Source organism: Oryctolagus cuniculus, chromosome 1 (genome assembly GCF_964237555.1).
Source record: "Oryctolagus cuniculus chromosome 1, mOryCun1.1, whole genome shotgun sequence".
Lineage (NCBI taxonomy): Eukaryota > Metazoa > Chordata > Mammalia > Lagomorpha > Leporidae > Oryctolagus > Oryctolagus cuniculus.
The window spans coordinates 109761280-109768556 of NC_091432.1; positions in this window are offsets into that span (position 1 = coordinate 109761280).

Genomic DNA, 7277 nt, shown 5'->3' on the forward strand with positions numbered 1-7277 from the left:
ACAACTGACAATATTTCTTGCTAATCATAGAACTTGAGCTTCCAAGTGAAACCCAGAATTATAGAGAATGTGCATCCTTCAGGATGAGTTTGGCAGTCTCCTCTCTTTAAAGACTGTTCAGATAAGATCAGTGGTGATATCCATACATGTAATTTCTGATATTGCACCATGAAGTGTGTCAACATTCAGAATACATTCATAAGCCAGAGAACCAACATTGTCCAAATGACCAATGTATGATGCCTCAAAAGTAGGTGTGGCTGAAAGACTCATTCAGAGCACAACACAGATCAAGAGAGTTTTAAATATTTATGTATTCATTTATTTTCACTTTATTTGAAAGGTAGAGAGACAGAAATTGAGATTTCCCATCCACTGGGTCCATTCCCCAAATGCTTACAATACCTGGAGCTGGGCCATATAGAGGCCAGGGGCCCAGAAATCATTCAGGGTCTCCCATGTGGGTGGCAGGGACCCAAGTACTTGAGCCATCACTTGCTGCCTCCCAGAATATGTGTTAGCAGGAAGCTGGATCATAGATGGAGTAGCCAGGATTCAAACCTGGCTCTGTGACATGGGATGCAGGTGTCTCAAGCAGCAACTTCACCACTGAGCCAAGTGGCTGCTCCCCAAAAGATTTTAATTTAACCCAGGACAAAAAGTTTATTGATGAGGTTTCAGATTCTACATTGCAACTAACCTTAAAGAAGACGCCACTTGCAAAGTTTGAATACAAGGTCAAAAAAGCCAAAGAAAAGTCTCTACAGTCATCTGCAGAGGCTATCAAAATTCCCTTCCACTTTTTAGCCCTGTGTCTGCATGGGATTGGGTTTTCTTCACATATTTCAACCAAAAATAGTTTATCACAACAGACTGAAATGCAGAAGCAGATATGGTGATTCAGCTATCTTTATTAAGCGAGACATAAAAAAGACTGGAATAAATGTAAAACAATGCTATTTTTTCCTATTCTTTCTGCTTTTAAAATATAGGTATTTTTATTAAAATGCTATGTTAATGTGTGAACACTAAGTTGTAATCTAAAAAACAGGCATAGGATTTGTATGCTGAAAACTACAGCACTGTGATGAATGACATCAAAGAAGATCTAAATAAATAGAATGACATACAATGTTCATGGATTGGCAGACCCAATCTTTAGAACATGTTAATTCTTTCTATATTGATCTATACATTTAGCACAACTCCAGTAAAGGTTCCAACAGTTCCAACAGTTTCATATTCAAATATGGACAGGCTGGTTCTACAATTTATATGGGAGTGTTTAGGAATTAGATTAGATAACATAATTTGCATAATAATAAATATGGAGGAGTCACCTACCCAATTTTAGCTCATACTGTAAAGTTGTAGTAATTCAGACAGGATGGTATTGGTGAAAGGACAGACCTATAAATCAAAGGGACAAAACTGAAAGTCAAGACATATACCAGCACAAAGATGGTCAACTGATTTTCACAAAATTCAAAGACAATTGGATGGGAAGAGTATAGCCTTTCAACAAATGGTGCTGGAACAACTGGACACCCTTTTTCAAGAAAATAAAACTGAATCTTAATCTATATAGATCTCTATATAGTGTAAAGAAATTAATTCAAAACAGACCACTGGCCCAAATGTGAACATAAAGCGATAACATTCTTAAGAGACAACACCAGAGTAAATCTTTATGGGCTTGAATGTGGCAAGGAGTCTTTATATATAACACCAAAATACAACCCAAAAAGAGAAAATTAATAAGTTGAGCTTCATCAAATTGAGTATTTTTGTTCTATCAAGGACACAAGAGAATATAAAATGGAAATCACACAGGGAGAAAACAGTTGGGAGTCATATACCCAATCAAGACTTTTATTCCAAATATATAAAGAGCTCTCAAAATTCAACCATCCAGCCAAGAAATGAGCAGATCAAAAATACTGAACAGACATTTCACCAAGGAGGATACACAGAAGGCAAATAAACATTAAAAAAAATTCCCAGCAGCATTAGTCATTAGAGAAATGTAAATTGAAACCTCGGTGAGATACCGTCAGACAGCTATTAGAATGGCTAAAATGAAAAACAGTAACAGTACTAGTGTGGCTATGGAGCAGTTGGAACTCTTATATTGCAGGTAGGAAAGATGATAAAATTGCTCTGAAAACAGCTTGATGGTTTCTTACAAAGTTGAACATATGATCAACCAGATGCCCAACAATCTCGCCTATAGTCATGGATCCCAGAAGTGAAACCATATGTTTACATGCAAACACGTACACAATTGTTGAAATCTATGCTCATCTCGATTTTTGTCATGATCTCATTGGGAAGGGATGGCGATCTCAAGGAGAAATCACAGGTGTGCAATGCTCACAAGCGTCAACTATCTGCTAGGAGAAGGCTTAGGGAGTTGAAGAGAAGGGATTAGCCTGAGCCTTCTCTGGGGAGAGTGGGGTTTCAGAGACTGAGGGCATAGAGGACAGCAAGTTCAGGGGCTGCTGTCTTTTTAAAAAGTTGTCTGTTTGAGAGGGAGGGAGGGAGGAAGAGGGAGAGGGAGACGGAAAGGGAGAGGGAGAGGTGGAGGGGCACTTCCATCTGCTGGTTCACTCCCCAAATGCTCACAACAGCCAGGTCCAGAAACTGAACGCAGATCTCCCAAGTGGGTACCAGGAGTCCAACCACTCGAGCCATCACCACTGCCGCCCAGGATCTGCATTAGCAGGAAGCTGGAGTCAGGAGCTAGAGCCAGATGTTGAACCTCATTCAATACTGGACTGTGCTGTGGGATGCGGATATCCTAATTGCTAAGCCAAATGCATGCTCCGGAGGCTAATCCTTTCATCTGCCCAATATTCAGAGGGGTGTCTTGAAGGCTGCAGGCTGAACACCCAGCCCAGAGAGTAGTAAGCAGGCTGTCCCAGTCTGGAGAGCAGAAAGCGGGCTCTCCTGGGGAGGAGCGTGAAGAGTGGGGTTCCCAGCCAGGCTGTGGCAGTTTGAAGTCAGGTTCACCCGAGTTTAAAAAGAAAGGTGACACTTCTTGTGCCTTAGCGACAGGAAGCAAGCTTCTGTGGCTCCATGGGTGTTGGGTGGAGACCCTGGGAATGGATGATATGCCCCGGGTTAGCCTTTGCATGTACCGTGGGAAAAGGAGAGTGCTAAGGGCCATCTCCTGGGGGCGCCATTGTGGAACTTAAGGCTGTGATGGAAGGCAAGCAGGGAGAGCGCCCAGTCATGAAAGTCGTGGCCATTTCATGAAGTGGGGAGGACTCAACAGTTCAAGGCTGTGGAAAGTTCCAGTAGGATGAGGACTCCCAGGCATGGTGACTGGAGATTCACTGATGTGATTGATGCACCGATGCATGGGAGGTAAGGCTGTGTGTCCCTCATAGCCTTGAACTGCCCCGACGCCCACAGCTAAGCTGTCAGAGGCCACCAGGGCAGGCGGGCACTACCTACTACTGGAGGAGAATTCTTCTGGGGATAGGCAGCTGTCCTCCCTGGGACCTGAAGACACACCCAAACTCCTCCCTCCTAGCTCCCTTGTTTGGTGAAGCAGCATGGAGGTGAGGATCTGACCCTTTAGCTACAAATTCAATATTTGCTGAGGTCACGGCACGGCAACCAGTGTGCCCTGCATTCCTGCACGCGTCACTCTTTAATCTCGCAACTGCACGTGGGATAGACACACCCATCTTACATACGAAGGAACAGGTAGGTTGCCTTGCCCAAGACCACATAGCCAAGTAAGTGGGAGAGCTGGAACGTATCCCTCCAGGTTCTTGGAGTCCAACTCCAACGCTCTCGCCACTGCAAAGGTGTACAAAGTGGGGATTCTTCAGAGTAGCTTCCTTTTTAGAGAAGAGAAGCCGCTGCCCTGGGACTTAGGGCTTGGACAGAGAAGGTTTCCTGTTGTGTCCACATCTCGTGAGTTGAGCTACGAGGACCAAAGACCAGGCTCTGCCCTCATCTATCTCAGAGTTCTCTTCCACCGAACACCCTGCCTGCATGGGTGGAACCATTGTAGGACTGGAACGGTGTTTACTTCCTGGGCTGGGCGGTAGCTTTGTCAAAGGACAGGAAGTCCCAGCCAGAGCAGAGGAGGTAGGGAATGGATGTCAGGTGCCTCCCAGAGGATGTGCCACCTCTGCCATATTGTTAGGTAGGAAGTCAGATATAAGTTTATGTGTGTGTGACGAAGGCCTAAAGAAAAGACGTCTATGTCCAGCATATGCATCTCAAAGTCATCCCGATAACATTTCAGGGGCAGCCCAGTATTCACATCCTGCCCTGCTCCCTCCTACCCAATAACCTGCCAGGTGGGGGTCCCCGCCCCTTCTGCCTGATAACCTTCCAGATGCAGCCCAGCATCTGCATTTCAAATACCCTGGTCCAAATCCGGATCCTCCAGGGGGTCTGCTCACCCTTCCTCTAAACTCAGGACGGCACCAGCTAGGCTTCCTCCTGTCTGATACCTTCAGGGGAAAACTCAGATAAGAGCTTCTTAATATCTACATCCATAAAATCCTTTGTTTTAGGAGGAGATGTGTGAAGACAAAGACCCATCTCCTTAAAACCCCACCCCGGCTTCAACAGGACTGCGCACTCAGCCCTCTGCCTCTCTGCTGAGCCACCCGCCTGCCTGCCCATGTGTAATCTCTCCACTCTACCATGTAACCTCGCTCCTCCTCCTCCCCCCCCAAGTCCGAGCGACTGGGCACTCTCCCTCAGGCTCTGTCTGGAGAGGTGCCCATCCGTTCTTACGGATGTCCCTGCCCTAATAAACTTTGCTATTTTACTTTTCCACTACTCTGTCTCACGCCTGAATTCTTTCTTGCATGAAGACAAGAACCCTGCCATTTTCCGGTAACAATATCAGTCTAGAACCTGCAGGGAGCTGTGTGTGGGGTGGGGTGCAGTGGCATTCTCTTATGTCTCTGGAAGATATGGAAGAGTCCTGAGTGACAGTTTGCCATGGCCCCCCAGAAATTGTCCACTAGGGATGAGGTAGGGGAGGGGCTGGGGCCTCCTCCCACTCCTGATGCACATGTCCAAGTTTCAAGAAACTGCCTGGCCACATTAGTCAGCTCTTCATCACAAAGTGCCTGGTGGGGGCTTCTTGGGAGGAAGGAGATTTATTTCAACTTGTGGTTTTGGACTTCACAGTCCAAGGTTGGGGCCCATTAGCCTGGCATCTGCTGAGGGCAGAGCACGTGCCAGGGGAGGATCACGGGGTGGCCAGGAAGCGTGGAGAGAACACGTAGACCAAACTCAACTTATATGACCAACCCTCTCGCAAGAACCACCTTCTACAGGCATGCCCTAGGCACCTAAACACCTAAACTCCAGACCCACCTTCCAGACACCATAATTGGATCAAGTCTCCACTTTTAATCCATTAACCACCAGCTTTAACCCATTAGCCATTAACATCAGATTTGGGTTTTAAACATCTGCGTGAGTTGGCGCAGCTCCATCCTGTTCAAACCACACCACCGAGCCAAGCCTCAGGTCGTGCGACACTCCGAGGGGTGGGCCCCGCCTTCCTGGTGGCGCTGTCCTTTCCTTCAAAGACACGCAGAGCCAGATGGCAGAGCGTGTGAGGTCACAGGAGGGAGGGATCTGCCCGCCGGTGGAAGCAGCCGTGCTCAGAGAGTATGAAGGGAGCTTTTACAATCCGACAGCTTTGATTCAAAGTCCAGCTCATCCACTCGGTGGTTGGAGGGGCTGTTTTCATTGTTGGCCTTTGTCACCTCTTCTGTGCCCACTGCACAGGGTACACATCAGGTGTTCAGCAAGTGCCGGGCTCATGGTGAACACTCTAGAACATCGGAACTCTGCTGTGGTTATCACGATCATCATTATCATACTGAGAGCTCTCTGCATGCATCTCCCAATGTCCTCTCAATTGCCTCGGGACAAGGGCTAAGCAATCATGGGAAACAATGGCCCCTGGCAATCCAACCAAAGCCCGGAGGCAGCTGGGTCCCCAGAGCCATCATCCACCCAACCCCAGCACACTCCCTTGCCTTCCCCCTCCTTCCCCCGGAAAATTCCATGGAAATTCAGTGGCCCACAGGGCTGGCAAAGCTGGGATCCAGGGACATAGGAGAATGTCACTGCACACCCCTCTCCACACACACAGCTCTGCAGATTTTGGACTGATCTGCAGAGCCCCCTCACGCCCTCCCCCATGATTTTTGTAGCCTCTATGTTCTGGGCCAAAGGAATGTGTTGGGTTTTGTTTTCTTCCCATCCAGCGCCTGCTTTTTCTCTACCTTATTTCCCTGCCTCCCACCCAAACACTCCTGCCAATCAAGTCATTGACCAAGAGAGGAGGGGAAGGGTCTGGTTTCTAGGGAGAAAGCAACAGAAGTGGCCAAAGTCCCGCCGCTCTGCCCCAGGCCCGGCCTCTGCCGATGCAGCCGGCTTCCTGCCGTGGGCAGAGCTGCCTGGCAGTCTTGCTTGCTCAGTGCTCACTCCTGCATAGGAACCAGCCCACGCCGGCACTCTAGTCCCACAGCGGGCTAGGCTACTGGGATTGTGGGATCTATGACAGCAGGTAAGTGCTACCCCAACTGGGAAGCCACCTCCCCTACTCTTTCTTGTGCAACTGGCCGAGGAAAGAATTGGAGGAAGGATTTGCTCTGGCATGGATGTGAGAGGCCAAAACAAACCCGAGGTGCCCAAAGGCCAGACCTGGAGAATTCTAAGCTTGCAGCTGGAGGCGTAAGTGTGAGTGCTGGCGCTGCTGAGAGCTGGACATTCACTGGTGGATCATACAGCCGGGGTCAAGGACAGCAAGTGCAGAGCAAGAAGGGGGAGATCTTTCAGAAGAGGGCAACAGCTCCGCCCACCCACTCCCTTGGAAACAGCTGTGCAGCACTGGGGCTTCCTTGTAGACAGGCCTCTTGCTGAGCCAGCAAAGGCAGAGGTGGGAGAGAGGAAGGAGCGGCCTGCCAGGCCCGCCCTGTGCTTTGCGAAGGCTCACATAAGTCTCATTTCAAACCTCGCCTCCGCTGCGAAGCCTTCCGTGGCCTCTCTAGGCGTGGCTGCTTTGTTCCAGGTTCCACTCAGAGCATCCACACTGAATCAGCTTCCATCACTCTTGGTCATGAGCCAGTTCCTTGAGGACACCATTGTGCTCTATGTGCCCCCGGAACCTAGCGCGAGTACCCGGCCTAGAGAGGGCCCTGATGTGGCTGGAGAACAAATGATGCAGAGAACACACCCCAACTCAGAGCCTGGGCTGGTGGCAGGAAAGCTCTACGTCCCAC